At 37.9% G+C, this 18700-nt stretch overlaps 1 protein-coding gene across 4 annotated transcripts in view; it reads left to right on the plus strand.

Moving 5' to 3' along the window:
• Positions 1 to 18700, plus strand: part of Fur2 (furin-like protease 2) — a 1328139-nt gene that overhangs the window by 908462 nt on the left and 400977 nt on the right. The gene's annotated exons all lie outside the window — the stretch shown is intronic.

Genomic DNA, 18700 nt, shown 5'->3' on the forward strand with positions numbered 1-18700 from the left:
CATGGTCATATTGAACGTGCATAATGCAAGATCATGAGGTATCTTTCAAGACCAAACTTCAAGGTCACATATCGAGGAACAGACTCAAATCTCAAGGTCGACACCTATGATCAAGGTCATATCATCTGACACGTAACTGAAGGTCATATGACGTCATTCAAGGACAAGGTCAAATGGTGGGGGGAGGTCCTCAAGCGGCCTTAGACAACTTACAAGGTCAAACATCGAGGTCACGTATTGAGCAAGAATAAATCTCAAGGTCGAACCGCATGGTCATATTGAACGTGCATAATGCAAGATCATGAGGTATCTTTCAAGACCAAACTTCAAGGTCACATATTGAGGAACAGACTCAAATCTCAAGGTCGACACCCATGATCAAGGTCATATCATCTGACACGTAACTGAAGGTCATATGACGTCATTCAAGGACAAGGTCAAATGGTGGGGGGAGGTCCTCAAGCGGCCTTAGACAACTACTTACACTCATGCAATCGGTATGAAATTCGGGATAGACAAATGTGCAATGATCCATCTCCAAAGAGGACGATGCGGGATGCCAGAGAGACGTATACTTACCTCGGGGTGGAACAACGCCACTCACAAGAGGTAACAGCAGTGAAGAATTCTCTCCGTGGCAAGGATCAGCACAAACTTCGACAGATCTGGTCATCGGAACTGTCGGGGAAGAACAAAGTTGCTGCAACAAATATGCTGGGCGTTCCAATCTTACTCTACTCGTTTGCAGTAGTAAAGTGGACTCGGGAGGAGCTGTATCAACTCGACGTAAAGACCCGAAAAATGATGCATCTCTATAGGAGTTTACATCCCAAATCGTCCGTTATACGGTTGTATTCCCCCCGACAACAGTGAGGCCGTGAACTTTTGCTTTGGAGTGTATACATGAGATAATGGTACTGGATACAGCCTGTGAAGTCGTCAGGAGTTCGGATCCCCTTCTTTGCATGGTCCGTGAACATGAAAGAGCAGAAATTGGAGCATTTGTCTCTAGGGCAGCTGCCGAGCAGCTGATGAACTCAGTATAGTTTTCGACACTGAACAAAGTGACCACAATTCTGTCACCGCATTGGAACCCGTTCAGGAAAAACCTCAGAATAAAGCCGTAGAGATCACCTCACCTCTGCGGAAACACAAGGATTAGCCAATGCATTGGGTCTTCTTCAATAACATGGGAGACCTTGGCTTATCAAAGCGCCTGACGTTCGATTTTCTCAGGTCGAATGGGCTGAAGTCGAAAATTGAGGGGTTCATCATGGCTTGCCAGGATGGTGTCTTCAACACCTTAGTCAACCGCAGTCGCGTGATGGATATAGAGGTTCCTGACACAAGGTGCAGGGCCTGTCGCGAGGCGCCCGAGACTCTAATTCACTTGCTATCAGCATGTCCAGCATATGCGGTCTCGGCCTATATCCATCGACATAACGCGGCCTTGAGAGTGCTATATTGCCATCTACGGCACTTCTACAGTATTGACGTCACACCGGTGTTGTCCTACGCTCCGGGGTATATTGAATCCGTTGTGAGAAACGAGAAATGCCGAATTTATTGCAACTATTCGTTCTCCACCCTCAGGCTCATGCAAGCTAATAAGCCTGATGTAGTCCTTCTCGACCACCAAAACAAAACGATATTTTTCGTGGAGTTTTCAGCTCCTGGGGAAACGAATATCATCAGAAAAGAGAAGGAAAAACGGATAAAATATTGAGATTTTCTCTTAGAACTCCGCAGACTCTATCCAGATCACTCTGTTAAGATGGTTGTTCTGATTATTGGTGTCCTTGGTGGAATGATGCCCTTTCTACTCTCGAATCTTGAAATCATACCGGCTTGCCACACAAAGGCAGAAATCTTAGCCGGACAGATGCAGAAGGCTGTCATTCTTGGCTAGCTGCGCTTGCTCATTGCACATGATTGTCGCACCCAATGATCACTTACCCCACGGTGTGGGGAGTGGTCGTTGGTTGATAATGCTGGCGCGCCCTCCCGAATGAAATCGGGGTTTCGGGGGATAGGACCTGACCAGTGCATACTTCGGTGAAAAATAGTAATAATAATAATAATAATGGCTGGACCATGGCTTCGGGGGATAGGGCCTGACCAGCGCACACTACGGTGAAAAAAATGGCTCGACCAATTTCTATGATTTTCGTGCTTTGGATTTGTCGGTCTTCATCGGGAATGGAATATGATATTTATTGAGAAAAAACATAATAGAAGAGGCAAAGCAACTGGCAGCTTACATGTATATCACAGGGTGCTTTACTGAAAAGTGCACTCTTCCTACCAATTCCCATTTATTTAATCATATATCAAAACCATTAATTTCATTATACTTTATAATTTTGTATCAAGTTTAAAATCCTGAATCTGCTCATTCATTGACTGTCATATCAGTCAAAGAGACAACGTTCAATAGACTCCTATTCATTGTCACAATGGCAACTATTCTAAAAATCAGTCCACTCCAACTATTAAGGACAAATCCCAGTAAGCTTATGTCGAATGTGAATGTTCTCAAAGGAGCACACATCAATTCGATGACGGCAAAACCCCCATGGCAGACAGCGACCGCTCTTTCAAACACATGTCCCAATGAATGTAGTCAATGGAGCGCTCCAGGTTTTGAATAGTCTCATAAATAGACCGATTAACTATTATATGCTCCAAGTTGACAAGTACATGCGGTTTTGGCGCTGAATTCAAGTAAATTGTCTGAACTATAGTGTGTTAGAGGTTACGCTCGCTGTTTGCGCATATTTATGGTGATTTCATTAATGTATGCGTTTTGCCTTCTGCCACGAGCTATGCTCTCACGAAAGTTCCACCGATTCCTGATGACATGTCGGACGCTGTTTTTGTTCTATGGGGGTAAAGGGCGTTTAAAACTTTTGTATGTAGACTGATGATGACTTTCTCTTCTGAAATTTAATTGGATTTTTTAATATGTATAATCATTTAAGCTGTGCTTTACTGATTAAGCAGTGGTTGAAACCTAAAAAACCTTTCGAGTGTTCGAATTATCTGACAGCCCCAAAGTATTGCAAGTCGAATCAATAATGATAATATTGATGTTTATTCATTTGAGTAAATAAATATTACCAACAATATAATACATACAAACGAACAAATAAACAAATCACACAAGTAATTCAGGCTGTCTGTACGTGATATAATAATAATGACACATTCGAGTAGGGACATATTTAATAATAATAATAATAATGAAACGACGTATCCATCACACTTTAAGTCAAGGCGTGCTGCTGACCACCAAACAGCACTTCCTTGATAGGATACGAATGCTAGTGGCTGCTAAGAAGTCACTAGTGAGGCGAGCGAGAAGTATCGGGGAAAACCTTAGGTTCCGCGAGAAACCGTCTCGCTTATTCCAAGAGCCTCCACGTATTGTGGATAATCCGCCGACCGCTGATCAGGTGGAATCCTTCTGGAAGGATATCTATGAACACCCACAGTCACTCAACTTAAACACTCCAGCCGTACAACAGAGAGCTTCGACAGCCTGAGCTCAATGAACTGCGCAACACGATAACCCCGGATAACGTTCGAAGAGCCCTTGTGGGTTCCAAGAATTTTGCTGCTCCAGGCCCAGATGGGCTGAAAACTTATTGGTGGAAAAAACTACCAAGCACCCACCGCCATCTGGACAGAGTTTTCAACTCATGGCTGCACGGAGAGCAGCCGATTCCGGATTGGTTTATCGAGGGGCGAACCGTTCTTATCCCCAAAAGCGGAGATTTGTCGAATCCTAAGAATTACAGACCGATAACATGCTTGAATTCGTGTTATAAAATGTTCACAAGCATCTTATACACACGAATACTCACCGCAGTTGACCGAGTGTTCGAACGGATATATGAGCAGAAAGGGTCGAAGAGAGGAGTCGCTGGATGTAAAGAGAACCTGCTTATCGATAGATGTGTAACGCAGGACTTGCGGTACCCGTCAAAATAGTGAGATATATTGAACAACTGATACCACTCTGGCGAACTCGCTTGACCATAACATCTGGTCAAGCCAGAGTCCAAACAGGGTTGGTCACTTTCAGAAGAGGTGTATTTCAGGGCGATTCTCTCAGTCCCATTCTCTTCTGCATTCCATTATTGCCACTATCCGTTGCGCTCAGAAATACTCGAGGATATAACTATAGCACCCCGAAAACCGGAGGCACAAGGTCACCCATTTGTTTTATATGGATGATCTAAAACTTTATGCCTCTGCAGAGAAGGTTCTCCATCAATGATTGAGGGTGGTGGAAGAGTATACGCATGCTATCGGTCTGAAATTCGGGATAGACAAATGTACAATGGTCCATCTCAAAAGAGGACGATGTTGGCACTACGGAGGTGATGTGCAGCTCGTACATGGAAGCATCCTTTACCATTTGGATGCCGAAGAGACGTATACTCATCTCGGGGTGAAACAACACCACTCTCAAGAGGTAACAGTAGTGAAGAACTCTCTCCGCGGCAAGTATCTGCACAGACTTCGACAGATCTGGTCATCGAAACTGTCGGAAAAAAACAAAGTTGCTGCAATAAATATGCTTGCGTTCCAGTCTTACTCTACTCGTTTGGAGTAGTGAACTGGACTCGGGAGTAGCTATATCAACTCGACGTAAAGACATGAAAAATGATGCATTTCTATATGAGTCTACATCCCAAATCATTTGTTTCACGATTGCACTTTCCCCGACAACAGGAAGACTGTAGCCTTTTGAGTTTCAAGTATCTACATAACAGAATGGTACTGGATGTAGCCTGTAAAGTCGTGTGGAGTTCGGGCATGGTCCGCGACTATGAGAAAGCAAGAATTGGAGCATTTCTCTTTAGGGTAACTGCCCAAGCAGCTGATGAACTCGGTTTTTGACATTGAACAAGGTGGTCACAACTCTGTTACCGAGCTGGAACCCTTTCAGCAAAAAGCTCATTTGAAAGCCGCTGAGATCACCCCACTTCTGCGGAAACACAAGGATACGCCAATAACAGTGAAGACCTTGGCATATCAAAGCGCCTGACTTGCTATCAGCATATCCATCATATGCGGTCTCGGTCTATATCCCGTGTATATTTGGTGTTTCTCTAGGGTCAATAAATGTGAAATATACTCTTTTGGTAGATTAAAATTAACACAACTATCATAGGATACACTATTTTTCATTGATTGATGAATTAATCTCAACTTCATTATTATAAAAAATAATGTACTAAACTTCTTGCTTGAAGAAAAAATTCATAAAGACTGAAATCAGCTGATTGCGAGTAGCGCCCAATGTTTTTCTTATTTGTTATTAACAGGAACATCAAAAAATCAAATAAATAATTGATTTTATAATCATGGTAGAACATATATTGAAGCATTTATTATTGATATTTATAATTTACATCTATATATTCATCCATTCAAGAGTTGAATAATAAACTTCTGAAATAATACATGAAAATGTTAGATCTCCATCCAACATGAATTTCTCAGATACTCGTTTATTACTATAACTACAGGTAGAGACTAGCAATAATGAAATGAATGTAACTATTCTTTCCAGATCAGTTGGACCTGGAATGAACTTCTCGAACTGCATGATAAATAATCCGAATATTTTCAAGAAATCAGATTAATAACAATTATGTTATTAATCTTATATCCATGGTAGTACCCGATGAATACAATTAATTTCAATTTCAACACAAACATGAACTTGATATTTATAGTTCTTTTTTATTTATCGGGTGTAGAAAAATATCTTATGCAACTCTCATTTAGTGGTTTTTATTACATGATCTTTGCATAACATACTATTATGAAAAATCCTCACTTGTTTACTTTGTGGTAAATGTTCAAGAAGTACTGAAAACTTATCTGAATTTCTGGAACTTCATCTAGCTTTTCCTAATACGACTAATTACCAGTCCGTGCAAAGCTTATTGTTAAATCATCTGAAAATGGAATTTTTAACAGGTGATGATCAACTGTATTGTCAAACATGCCCAAACTAACTGACTGTTATAAGAAAACAAGTATAGCTGAGGCACCAGTCAATCCAATAATAACACTGATGATATTCAAACAAGACTCAACCTCTAACGGAAGCAAGAAACTCTTTGGAAGGTTCGAAATAGATGAACCTAGCAGACCACTGTTATAATATTCATGCAGTCATTGTTCACTGTGGTTCTGGCGTTGAATGTGGTCATTATTACGCCTTGGTCAAAGAAGAAACGGACTGGTTTAAGTTTGACGATAGTCGTGTCACGAAGTGTTCTGGCGATGCATTGAATTTATTGGAGCCTCTGGAGACACCCTACATTTTGTTTCATGAGAGAGAGGACATTGTTAGATCAAGATCTTCAGATGATGTGGTGCTGCAGGTTTTTCCGGGTTTTCCTGCAGCTGAAAAAGCAAATGCGCCACTGGAATCAATGAAGTCGCCCCGGAGCGCCAATTAATTTTTATTGTTGTATTTATTTTATTTTTAATGTCATAAAGAACTTTTATTTACTATTACGTTCATCATTGGCGCGCATACCGGTGATGATCTCAATGTTTGTAAAGAAAAAAATGGTGGGCCATTGAGATAGTTCAAACTGAAAATCATTTTTGAATTTCTTGCTGCATGGAGAGCTGTCTTCATGGCAAAAGCAAATAAAGATCTTGACGCGTATTTTTCATTACTTCATTACATTATCAAAAACTATCTAATGCAATGACATCAAACCACTGAACCAGAACATTGACAGAAAATTACAGTGATAAATAAATGAGCGCAAAGTTGCAACAAATGTTCAAAATGACCTTCCTTACACGTGATACAAAATTCAACTCTTCCTCTCATTCATTTTCGTATTTGCGCAAATATTTCTGTTGTATTTCTTCTACGAATCACAAATGCTGGAATGGGTTCCAAAATTAGCCTCATCAATAAACAAAATGCCATTCCACTAATTAGGAATTGGAACGATTTCATGGAGAATTTACTGACAAAAAACTAGGCAAGACAAAAAGTCATTAGGCACTTTATCTTGCACACGTTGAATATAAAACGCATACAATTGCCGTTATTTGAGAACTTTGAATACAGTGAAGTTGCTTACTCGTTTCAGGTGACTCTGCAACTAACTCGGGAACTACTTCTTCTAAATGCACAGTTCATAGTTTTCGAGGGAACCCGCAATCAGCCGTTTGTTTCTTTAATGTACCATTATCGTGCATTGGTGAAGACAAGCCGATATTGTGTCATTGGGTACCCTACGTCCTGAATACAAATTCTTGAGCTTGTCGACCAATTCCATAAATTCAAACATAGACAAAATGCATGTGTGAAACTTTCGCATTCTATCTGAAGAAACGCTAATTCGACATTTCGTTGAAATATCCATTTTCAACAGAATATTAACAACTTGGCCTTCTTGAAGTTTTCAATAGATGATGTATTGAAGAAATGAAACGTTCTCAAAAACATTGTCAATGTATGTCAGCAAATGCACAACATCTATCTCTAAACAACCACCAAATTTCATTTTCATACCTCGACCGGTTTCAAAGCTACTATTCACTAACACCCTGTAATTTGTCACACATATTTACTGACACCCTGTATATACATGAGGAAGGACAACGGAACAATGACTCTCACCTTGTATTATCCAGAGATTAACTATTCACAATGCTAAGACGGCAAAGTCGGGAGAGGAGTCAGACGATAGATGTTCTGTTGTAAGCGGCGACATAATTGTAAATCTTCTAAATATTCATGGGACAAAAGGGCAGCAAGAGGAAATTAATTAAAGCAGTTCTCTAGCTAATTGTTCCTTTACAACTTACGACGTGAGTAGTTTACGATTTATTGCGGAAATTAGCACGCTCCCATAATGAACTACACATGCATGCTTCTTGATCTTTGCATCGATCCGCACGGTGGACATTAATTGTGAAAACCGTACATGGTTGCTGTCTTACTGAGCATTTGAATTCAACGCCGGAAATTGGAATTTATCGCCCCAGAAGGAATGTATTATAGAAACGCCGTTATGATTCTTTTCATCATTTTCAAAAAGAAAAACAGACATTTTTTAAATTATTCAGACACAGGTATTTATGTACCAAGGAAGAAAAACTGTCTATTAAACTGTATAAATCAAAATACAATACAAAATGTATTCTGATTTGAAGTATAGGAACTCCTTATTTCAATTATACTGTCAAATATAGAAAATTATCATGAAATAATTCAAATTCTTTCAAGCGAATACATGAATTGAAAGATGTTCCAACCTCATCTTCAATATTCTAAAACAAAAACACTCAGTATTCAGAAATCCATCTTTTAATATTCCAAGTTCATAGACATCAAAATTGATATCATTACAGGATATAAAAATATAAAAGAATCTCCAAATACGCAAACTTTGCAAAGATTGCATACTGAGCATTTTACGTTAGTACAGTGACCTGATCAAAGTTGCAATGTCAGCGTATAAATATTGAGGGAGGTCAAGATCAAAAGGAGAAATTGATTCAGTATCTATTGATCTTCATAAAAGGTTCCAGCAATGCAGTTGCAGTTGCGATCCTCAAGGGTGGCAGTATAATGTAAGTTTTTGCTGATTTATTGTATTTTTGATCAACATTTCAGTGTAAGTTTATTCCTGAAGTATTTTTCCCGTTTTGTTACGATAAATATTTCATCAAGTTTTAAAATGAATTCTATCATTATTTGGATGAATGATGAATGGATGAAACAGTGAATAAAACCCTCTCGTTGATAAACCAAGCGAATATTGAGTTGCGATAGTACTAATACAGAATTGAATCAATTAATAATATCAATTTCTGCTGCCAAATAAGACGCAAGAGACAAATTTCGATTTTGGGTATTGGTTGATGCAGCTTCTGACGCAGGTGCATGGGCATCACTATTTCCAAAACTTCTCTCTTGGAGCGCTTTATACCTGTTGAGATTATTTTTGATACATATACTTCATTAAGAATGAAATCCTCAACTTATACCTCGGCGACTGTTGAGGACTTCCATCCTCCGTGTAGAAAATCTGCGCCAGCATCGACTAAAAGTATTTGCATATATATGCCGATTAGAATGCCAGGTGTAGGTACTCTAGTTCGTTTGGTATTTTTCGATCAAGCTAGTTATCTTCTCAAATTAATGCACACCGACCACTTACTCTGTACACTTCATCAATTAATAGTTATTTTTACAGTTCGACACGTATTTCATCTTCAAGATGAAACTAATCAAAGTTATGCTTATTCATACCATAGATACCTCTTCTAGGTACCTGCGTCTTAAGTGTCTCAGATTAATTTTACATTGTGTCCTTATGTAATAGTCAGGTAAATCTAATAATTAAGATATCAATTGAACAAGCTATATTAAATTAATTTCACATTATTGCCTTATCTACTAGTTTTTAATTAATTTGATGTAATTAAAATATTATTTTAAGAAGCTATATAGTATACTGTTAGATATTGGTCCACCATCGTTATTCATAATATTATTATGTTTACTAATTTCTACACTCTCATAGGCATCTAGATGTCTGTTGTTGTTAGCTTGTCTAACTAATCTTAATGAACTGAAGTGTGTGGAATGGTTTTGTTGCAAAATATGATGGACGACTGCTGATTTTTCAGGTCTTCCATATTTTGAGTGTGCTAAGTGTTCCTTTTGTCTGTCCATAATATTTTGCATCGCAGTCCTCCGAATTCTCGACATTGTATTTTGGACTTCCTCAAAGGTTCTGTAGTGTATGACTTGTTTCAAAAACCACCTTCAATGAACTAGGTATGGAGGTGGTTTTTGAAACAAGTCATACACTACAGAGCCTTTTGGGAAGTACAAAAGATAACGTCGAGAAGTCGGAAAGTCTGGAATGTAAGTACTGCGATGCAAAATATTATGGACAGATAAAAAGATTTATCAAAATAAGATGTAAGGAATATTTAGTACACTTAAAATATGAAAGACCTGAAAAATCAGCAGTTGCCTGTCTTTTGCAACAAAACCATTCCATAGAGATTAGTTAGATAAGTTAATAGCAACAGACATCTCGATGCCTATGAGAGTATAGAAATAAGTAAACATAATAATATTATGAATAGCGATGGTGGACCAATATCTAATAGTATACTATATAGCTTGTTAAAATAATAGTTTAATTATTAGATTTAACTGACTTACATAAGGGCACATTATCAAATTAATTTGAGACTGGTAGATAAGGTAATATTGTGAAATTAATTTTATATAGCTTGTTGCATTGATATTTTAATTTTTTAATTCACCTGACCATCACATAAGGACACATTGTAAAATTAATTTGAGACTAGTAGATAAGGCAATATTGTGAAATCGAATTAAAACACGCAAGACGTAGGTATCTAGAAGGGGTATCTATGGTATAAATAAGGATATCTTTGTAAGTATGAATAATTTGATATTTCTCTTGAAGATGATCAGTTGGTGATCGAAACACATGTCGAGGTATCGAAGTGAAGGTTTGGTGTTGGGAAAAAGCTCCAAAGGTTCCAAAGGTTCCAAACAGTGCATCACAAGTGAATTAATAGTTGACAAAAAATAAGTGATGATTACAATGCTTCGGTCTTGAACTGGCGTATCTTAAAAATATTTTTGAAGGATTCACCCCGTCGCAGAGTTTGTCGTGCTTTATGTCATTTTTTTAGGCTGGAATGGTTATTACAACCAAGTCGCCTTGAGCAGCAATCTTTGGTCGTCATTTCATGTAGTCTCTCTTTGACAAGCTCCAGCAATTTCAATAACTAACAGAGCTGTAATAGTATAACAACAAATGCATCTGCAAAATAAATTAAAACTTTCTACTTTGTGTAAAAGATAAATTTCATCCGGGGCATCACGAAGAAATCTGTTTATTCCATCTCAACTGAATACCCTGGATTTTACCGCTTTTTACCCAACGCCTTGTTCATTCAAAAAAAAACAATACGTTTCGCAAATTTGCATATGTCAACATAATTGCTAATGTGGGGGTCAGCATAGCGATGATGACTCATAATCATTGCCGCCTTCACTAGAAAAATAGGTCAGAAAAACATTTTCTTAGAGATTCGCGACACGGTGCCCCTGACACTATTTCCAACATGGCCTTCAGTTCGGGATGAATGTTACTGATGTTTATAACGCTATCTCTAAAGAAATTATGATCACTAATATTCACACCACGTACATTTCTGCAGATTTTGTTAATAATCAATTTGACAACACCATTGTGACCACAACGAACGACAAGAGTTTGCTGACGAAAAGTTTTCGCGGACATGAATAATGCCATAGCCCTTCGTTGCCCTAACTCGTAAGAATTTCATCTGGGCGTCTTCCCTCTATTTAGCGCCACCACTGTCAAGGAAACCCCTTCTCCTCGTGCCGCCGACGTATAACGTCAACCACACGAAGGGACGGATCAGCGGGGTCAATAGACCCAACTTTATTTAATTCAAACTCAAATTATAATTTTTGTATGTACAACATAAAATTAACTATTTCTAATTAATACAATTATATGATATATACTACAATTTCCTAAAAGGAAGAGAAAACAAACAAACATTAAATTCAAGACATTTCATGCTCAGTTCAATAGACCCCTGTGTGTATACATAAATTATTACTTGATTAGTATCCATTAATTATTGAATTCAGCTAGTTAATTACATTGTCTCCCAGAAAGCCTAGACATTTAAGGTCCACAATGCCGTACAGTGTACATTGGGCATATTCTGTCCAGATTGGGAAGGCGAGCTGTCAGCTTGCCTTCCCACATCTCTTTCTCCCATTCTCTGCATTCGCTCCAGACCAGATCCCACCTATTCTCGATCTCCCTGACGGAACCACCTTCAATGATGACCAGCTAGTCACCCGCGTAGGCCTGCACTTGTACTCCGTAGGTACGTACCTAAGCCTTGTCTTACTTTCATATTTTTCATTCGTTCAAACCATGCTTCCATGAGTCAACCATAGAGTCAGTCCCAGACTACAACCCTGAGGACAAACTCTGTTTACCATTTCAGAGACCGTCCCGCAGGTGACGGTCATACACGTTTTCTCCACGTTTAGTACCCACGCGGTATTGAAGGTATTTGAAAGGTCCAACGCTACAACCAGGCTGTGTCTCCTTGCTCTAAAACCAAACTGATTAGAAGAATTTTAACTCCCTTTCACACCAGACCTGAATCCTACCATCAAGAAGTCTATCCACACGACCTTGATTCGCTTCCACACTGCAGGAAAAACATTTTTCCAGACAGCCGTTAAACAGTTCCATCATGCATTCTCCCTTCCATTCAATCGCCCTACGAATCACTTCGTTAAGTACCCCATTTATGCAGTCGCCTTTCCATTGATGAGCTGCTCAGCTACTGCTCGTAGCTCACCAACAGTGAAAGCCGGCTGATCCTCACCCCACACCCTCCGTTCATCCGCCCTTATCTGACGCCTGACCGGAGTGTCGTTCGAGTGATCGTCTTTGGGAAAGTACTTATGGAGCAGATATCTGCTGGTTTCTTCCTTCCCCCCGGTATAAGTTCCGTCCTCTCCCACGACGTTAAAAGGGATTTCCCTGGTTCTATCATCTGAGGATTCGGAAGGTGCTGTCCCACGGATTTTCATCCATCCTAAATCCGCTCCACCCTCTCCCTTAACCATGCAACAATGGCATACCCTACCATTCTTTTATACCCACTAACTTTTTTGTAGTTTTTTATTTTTTCAAATTGAGCAACTGAAAATAAAACTTTTTCGTCTCTTTTGTTTTCTTTATATCAAGCTTCATTTTCGAGAAAAACAAACTTTCAAAAACTATCCGTGGACAACATAAAATAAAACCAATAGTAAATAATAAACAATTTTGACCTTCAAGAAAATGAGCAAAATGTCCACCTTCCGATAAAATACATTATCGCAATCGATTTGTCATTGATTTTCTGACACGTTCAAAAATACCTGGAGTATTCCTTATGACATGTTCCATCGTATGAATCAACCACCTGCAGAACATTTATCTTGGGTATTAATCCCGATGCAATAGATCTTGGGCCCGCTTTATGTGATATGGGTATAGGAGGTTTTTTTCAAGAACTGTCCATACAGTTTTTGAGCTGATTTTGAGCTGTAGTTCAATCTTCTTGGTATTATTTGGAGGATCTTCTTCTGTCGCATCAAGTATAGCTTCTTTCAGTTCACGCGTTGTTACAAATTCTGGTTTTCCACCACCTGCATTTTCATTAACATAATCTTGCATGTAGCGGTTTAAATGTTTTAACACATGGAATTACTCTGTTAAGATATGTGTCCTGGTGAATTATCCGTGCTTTTTCCGTATTTACATTTGTTAATCCATAAATATTTTTTCTCGAAAACGAAGCTGGATATGAAGAAAACACAGGCGACAAAAAAGTTTTCAATTTTCAGTTGATTAATCTAAAAAAAATAAAAAACTACAAGTCCGTAGTGTATTTTTTCCAATATTGTTGGCTGTGCTGCTCACTGAATCGCCACCGGACCTAATAATTTTAATCTAGTTAGGACTAAATAAGCGCCATCAAATAACTAGCAAATTTCAATCAAATCGGTCTAAGGATATTCATGATATATATTATAAATACCGTTATTTTTTTTAAACTTCATCGCCCTGTATCATAGAATCGAAGCAACTCCGGACATGTGTTCATCAAAACGTTTTTTAACGATCTAACGAATCACCTTCTGAATTTTCGTACCGTAGTTAGGAAAGACCCTGTATATTGTACCAGGTCTGATGTTGGGGTTTCTGTGGATTTTTTCGAAATCCATGTTGGCAAAGGGTCATAACTGTAATAGCATGGACTAAATAGTATTAACGAAAATAAAATATAAATATTCTACTGTCCTGAAAGTGTTGTAAATATCTACCACCCCCACAATGTGTTTTGAACAGATACTTTTCATTCGTTTCTTTCTTCTTTTTCTCGTATAATACAAAATTAATGGATTAAACTCACTGGAAATTGAAATCTAGTATCAGATCCATCAGATTAATAACTTGCAAGAAAAAAAACTAATTGAAATCTTGCAAAGTATAGATGATTAATAATCAAACGAAAGACAGCAGCGCAGCCACTCGAGACTTTCGGCAAATTACTTGAAATTCCCGGAGTCCCGTTCTCCAATTTTCCACTCCAACACGCCCTTTGCAGCTATTATCTCACTTCTGATTATATCCACGCGGTTTCGTCATCAATCTTACATTCGAATGACTAATTTAAATTAATCGACGCGTTCGGTTCAAGGATTTTTCAGTAATTTCCAACTCGTGGGATAATTTTGATTGACGGCTCGTGAATTGGCATCGCACCCCCAAAGTATCAATTTCCAGAGAAACGTGTTGTCGGCGGCTGAGACGAGTGTGGGCTTTCAGAATAATGTAGTTTGTTTGGAAGGACTGCCTAATGAGTGAAGGAAGTGAATGGTTGAGATGGATACCCTCTAAAGAAGACGTATAGTGAGGATCATAGAGGAGTTATTGTTGATGTGAAACATCTATAGCCGCACGTAAAATCGATTGCTGGCGTGGCGACGGTCACCATGTGCAAGCGACTGTGCGATTCTCTTTTCACTGATTCGGCGTTATCCTATCTGTCTCACTACACGACACACTATCAAGTCATCAGTAATTTAATTATAGGTATTTTTATATTTCATAATCAAAGTTTGCATTCATCTGTGCAATGATCCTGCGTATATTTGGTCTGTCTCTGGGTTCAGCCAACGTAAAATCTACTCTTTTGGTAGATTGAAATTTACACAATTCTCATTGTATAATATATCTTCAATTTTCTGATGGTGGAAATAATATTGATACATTTAATATTGATATTCATAATTGAATATCTTTGGTAATATATTGCAATAACTAGCAAAGATTATTGAGTTTACTAGTATATTGAAGTCACATTGATTTTTTTATGTACTTATATTTTGATTACATATTTTTTTATAAATATTTCAGTAGTCAACAATAACCACAGGGGTCACAAAATATTATTGATGTTTCACATCTGCCAGGCATCCCGTGACAGCTCACATTTTGTTTGATTAATTCGCAGTGCAGGGAATAGATTTCGACACTATTGTTTTTACGGGATGTTACTTTTGTGGCACCCTGTTTCGATGAAAAATGTCATTCCTAAACCAAAGGAAAAACATTTTCTGGCAGGCATGTTTTCATTGGGATTATATTTGTATTTTTCAATATATACTCTGTCCATCTTAGCAATGGAGTGTTCCAAAACATTATCTCGTGATCTCCCAGACAAGGTTGCTTGTACAAAGTCTCACTAAGGAACGACCGAAATTTTTGTCTTAATAATATACGGCTGAGTATAGGAATTTTTTTAGGTGGAGTGTAGAGACAAATCAGCAGTTTCTTTAGCCGTATCAGTACTTGGAATTTTGAAAATTTCAAACTTTGAAATACCGTATATGTACACACCATAGGCGTAGAAACATAAATGGCCACTACGGCACTTTACTCAATAGATGCAACTGTGTATGTTGATCACGCATCTATCTTTGTTTGGGTTGCTCTTTTAGTTAGATGGATATAGTATAGGAGTTACAAGGTTTGTTCCGGCCCGCACCGCCCTGCAATGAGGGTTATTAGAGTATCCCTGCCGGGTGAAGTGTCACCTGTGGAGGTGAGAGTCCTGAGTCCTTTCAAATGATGTATCATTCTAAGGTATGTGTATCTGTGCTTGAAGCATGCGTACCTTTGAACCCACTAAGTGTCGCTAACAGAACTTTCGAGATACCAGCGCTTTCTCGTCGTAGAAAGCCTTGTCATGATAATTCAAGTTTTATAACAATCCAGAATGTTCGAGAGCATTTCACAATATTTCAAAATATTTTGGAGTATCCTAGAATATTCTGAAATGTATCGGAACGTTCAAGAACATCCTGGAATCCATGAAAACGATTTCTGTAGTTACTTGATATAACTGTGGAAATATAGAACAGAAAGAGTTCTCAAACAGTGAAGTTCGAGGTGTACTGAGTTGAACCTCAAATCGATGAGCAGCCACAGTCCGTCGCTTATTTCTGATATGTACCGCTGTTGATGGAATCAAATGTGCCAAGTCACTTGAACACCTCCCGTGAATATATCTATAGGAGAGAGGCAAATCTCCAACCTTTTTTCGATGTTCCAGGCTATCAGGGTATTCAGGGTATGTTTGGAGGCAGAGCTTCATACATGAGAACAATACTCCAAAGAAGGTCTATTCTGAGCTTTATATAGCATCAAAAGTTGCTGAGGTGTGTACAGTTTTCTGATTCGGATTAGTGTTCCAAGCTTTTGAGAAGCAGCCTTTGCAATTCCAACAAACGTATCGAAGCAGAAAGCGGAATTGTCTGACCTGACATTATTATATCCGGTTCGGAGACATTTATCTTTTTGGAGAAAATCGATTCATGGGTTTTTGTGGCATTGAATTGAACCTGGTTACTTTCACCCCGATTCGAAATCACTTCTAGATCCCCATTAAGATATGCAATCGCCTGCTGCCGGTGAAAATGTGTCACATCAGCCGATGTCCTGGAATCCAAATTGAATGACCAGACAAGTGTGCTGTCGTCTCCATCTAAGAAGAAGGTTTTCATTTTTAGCTGAAAGGTGTGTCCTTAAAGATATAAGGACTAAAATTCAGACATTTCATAGATTTTCAGAACAATCTAGAACATTCGAATGTTTTCCAGAACATTTCGAACAGTCTAAAATAATGTGAAACGAACGATTTCAATACTTCAGTGCCTTCTTTCGAAAATATTTTTTCTCACTTTTATTTCTACAGAAACTCCTTTTTTATTCGATGTGATGTTCGTGTATAATTTTTTATTTCCCATTCAATAGAAGAACAGTATATTAATGTAATGTGTCCTTTCTCATATTATGGAAATTGCGTTCCATAAACAATTACCGGTACATTACAACATTTTTTAGAGTTCTCTCAGTGATGCTGACTTTTATGATGTTTTATTTACTGGCGCAATGAGAAAGTTGTTTCGAACAAGCATAACTTATTTCTTTTAAAATATGTGTTTTTGAATTCCTGAGTATTTCAAAACAAAATTTTATTGAAAAGAAAAATTGGTAAACGGCGAAAACTTTGTCGTTTGCAAATATCTAATTAAGTTTCTCACATAGAAAGTAAATTGAATAGAAAAATGGAAATATCACAAATCACGAGTTTCTTGATACAGATTATCCGTATCATAGTCAGATTATTATATTATTCATTTGTTGTGAACATATATTTGTATATTATAGAAGTGTTTTTCAATTGCCAATATATATTTTATTTCCAAGTAGGGTCAACAAATTTTTCCCTTAATACATTTCTATTTACAAGAAAATATGGTATGATGATTATAGTCGTAGAAAGTATTAGTGTGAAAAGTACAGATGTCAAAGAGTTTTTGACATCTTTCGAGAAAGTTTGAAAACATATGAAAACAAAGAATGAATATATAGTTGATTAGTTCAGTTCTAAGGACCGGTTTTGACCTCCTAAACGTTGAGATAGGTATCTGTGCAATTCTCAGCTCACTTTCGATGGGCAAAATTATAAAACACAAGTTACTTATCAATAGCGACATTCTGTTCTATTTTTTTTTTCATGAACTTTTTCCAGGAGTATTCAGCCAAGTAACACACCGACAGCTATATTATCATTTGAATGACCTGAATATCAAAACCATGTGATGGTGTGCATAAGCCTTGGCGGTAGGAAGCACATTCCCCAATTGTTTTGAAATAAGTCTATGTTTCTGGGTGAGCATCAACTCGCTAACATCGCGGAGGTGTCCCCCACCGCCTCCTCTCGGCGGGGGTATGAGAGCGCGCTTGTCTGTAGTAGAAGTCACTTTGCTACTCTACCCTCAGGTAGAGGTACTCATCAAACTTATCGAGTTAGGATAGAAATATGTTCTTTTCACACCTATATAAAGTTCTCCACTACAATTTTTATTTTTTTCATGTTGATAGTGGTTAGAATTCCTATAAAGATCCATGAAAAATATCTAATACAAGTGAAGTCGTTTATTTGTTTCGAAGACGAAAAACATGTTTGTGTAGGGGAAACTTTATGTTTCTAGTAATGGCCAATATTGAATTATTATTCTGCAGCAAAACACAACCTCTGCAAAGATCACAAAAAATGATACTGAAAAAATAAATATCACACCAGTAAATGTATTTTATACTAACGTACGTAAATAAAAAGCAGGGCACTTCTCATTTGAACTAAAATTTTTCAAAATCTAGTGAAATATCAGAAAATATATTACATGCACCATATTTGGATAATATTCCAGAGATGGTCCCTACGATTAATTTTTCTGTGTCAGAAAATCAAAGTGAACTCGTATCAAAAACAGTTGTTAGTTTGAATGAAATATCCTGTATAATCTCGATATATCCATTACAGGATATTCCAAAACTATTCGCAAAGAATAATTTTCTCACCCGTCTATTACAAATTCCAGAGCGTAACATAACGACTGATTGCTGTCCAGAGAACTATTAAACTGTCCAAAACGGCCTTATTGCAGATTGTCCCGGCCACAGTATCAGTC

This window comes from Leptinotarsa decemlineata, unplaced genomic scaffold (genome assembly GCF_025532065.1).
Source record: "Leptinotarsa decemlineata unplaced genomic scaffold, Ldec_3_MD MMD2_tig00026328_RagTag_RagTag, whole genome shotgun sequence".
NCBI classification, from domain to species: domain Eukaryota; kingdom Metazoa; phylum Arthropoda; class Insecta; order Coleoptera; family Chrysomelidae; genus Leptinotarsa; species Leptinotarsa decemlineata.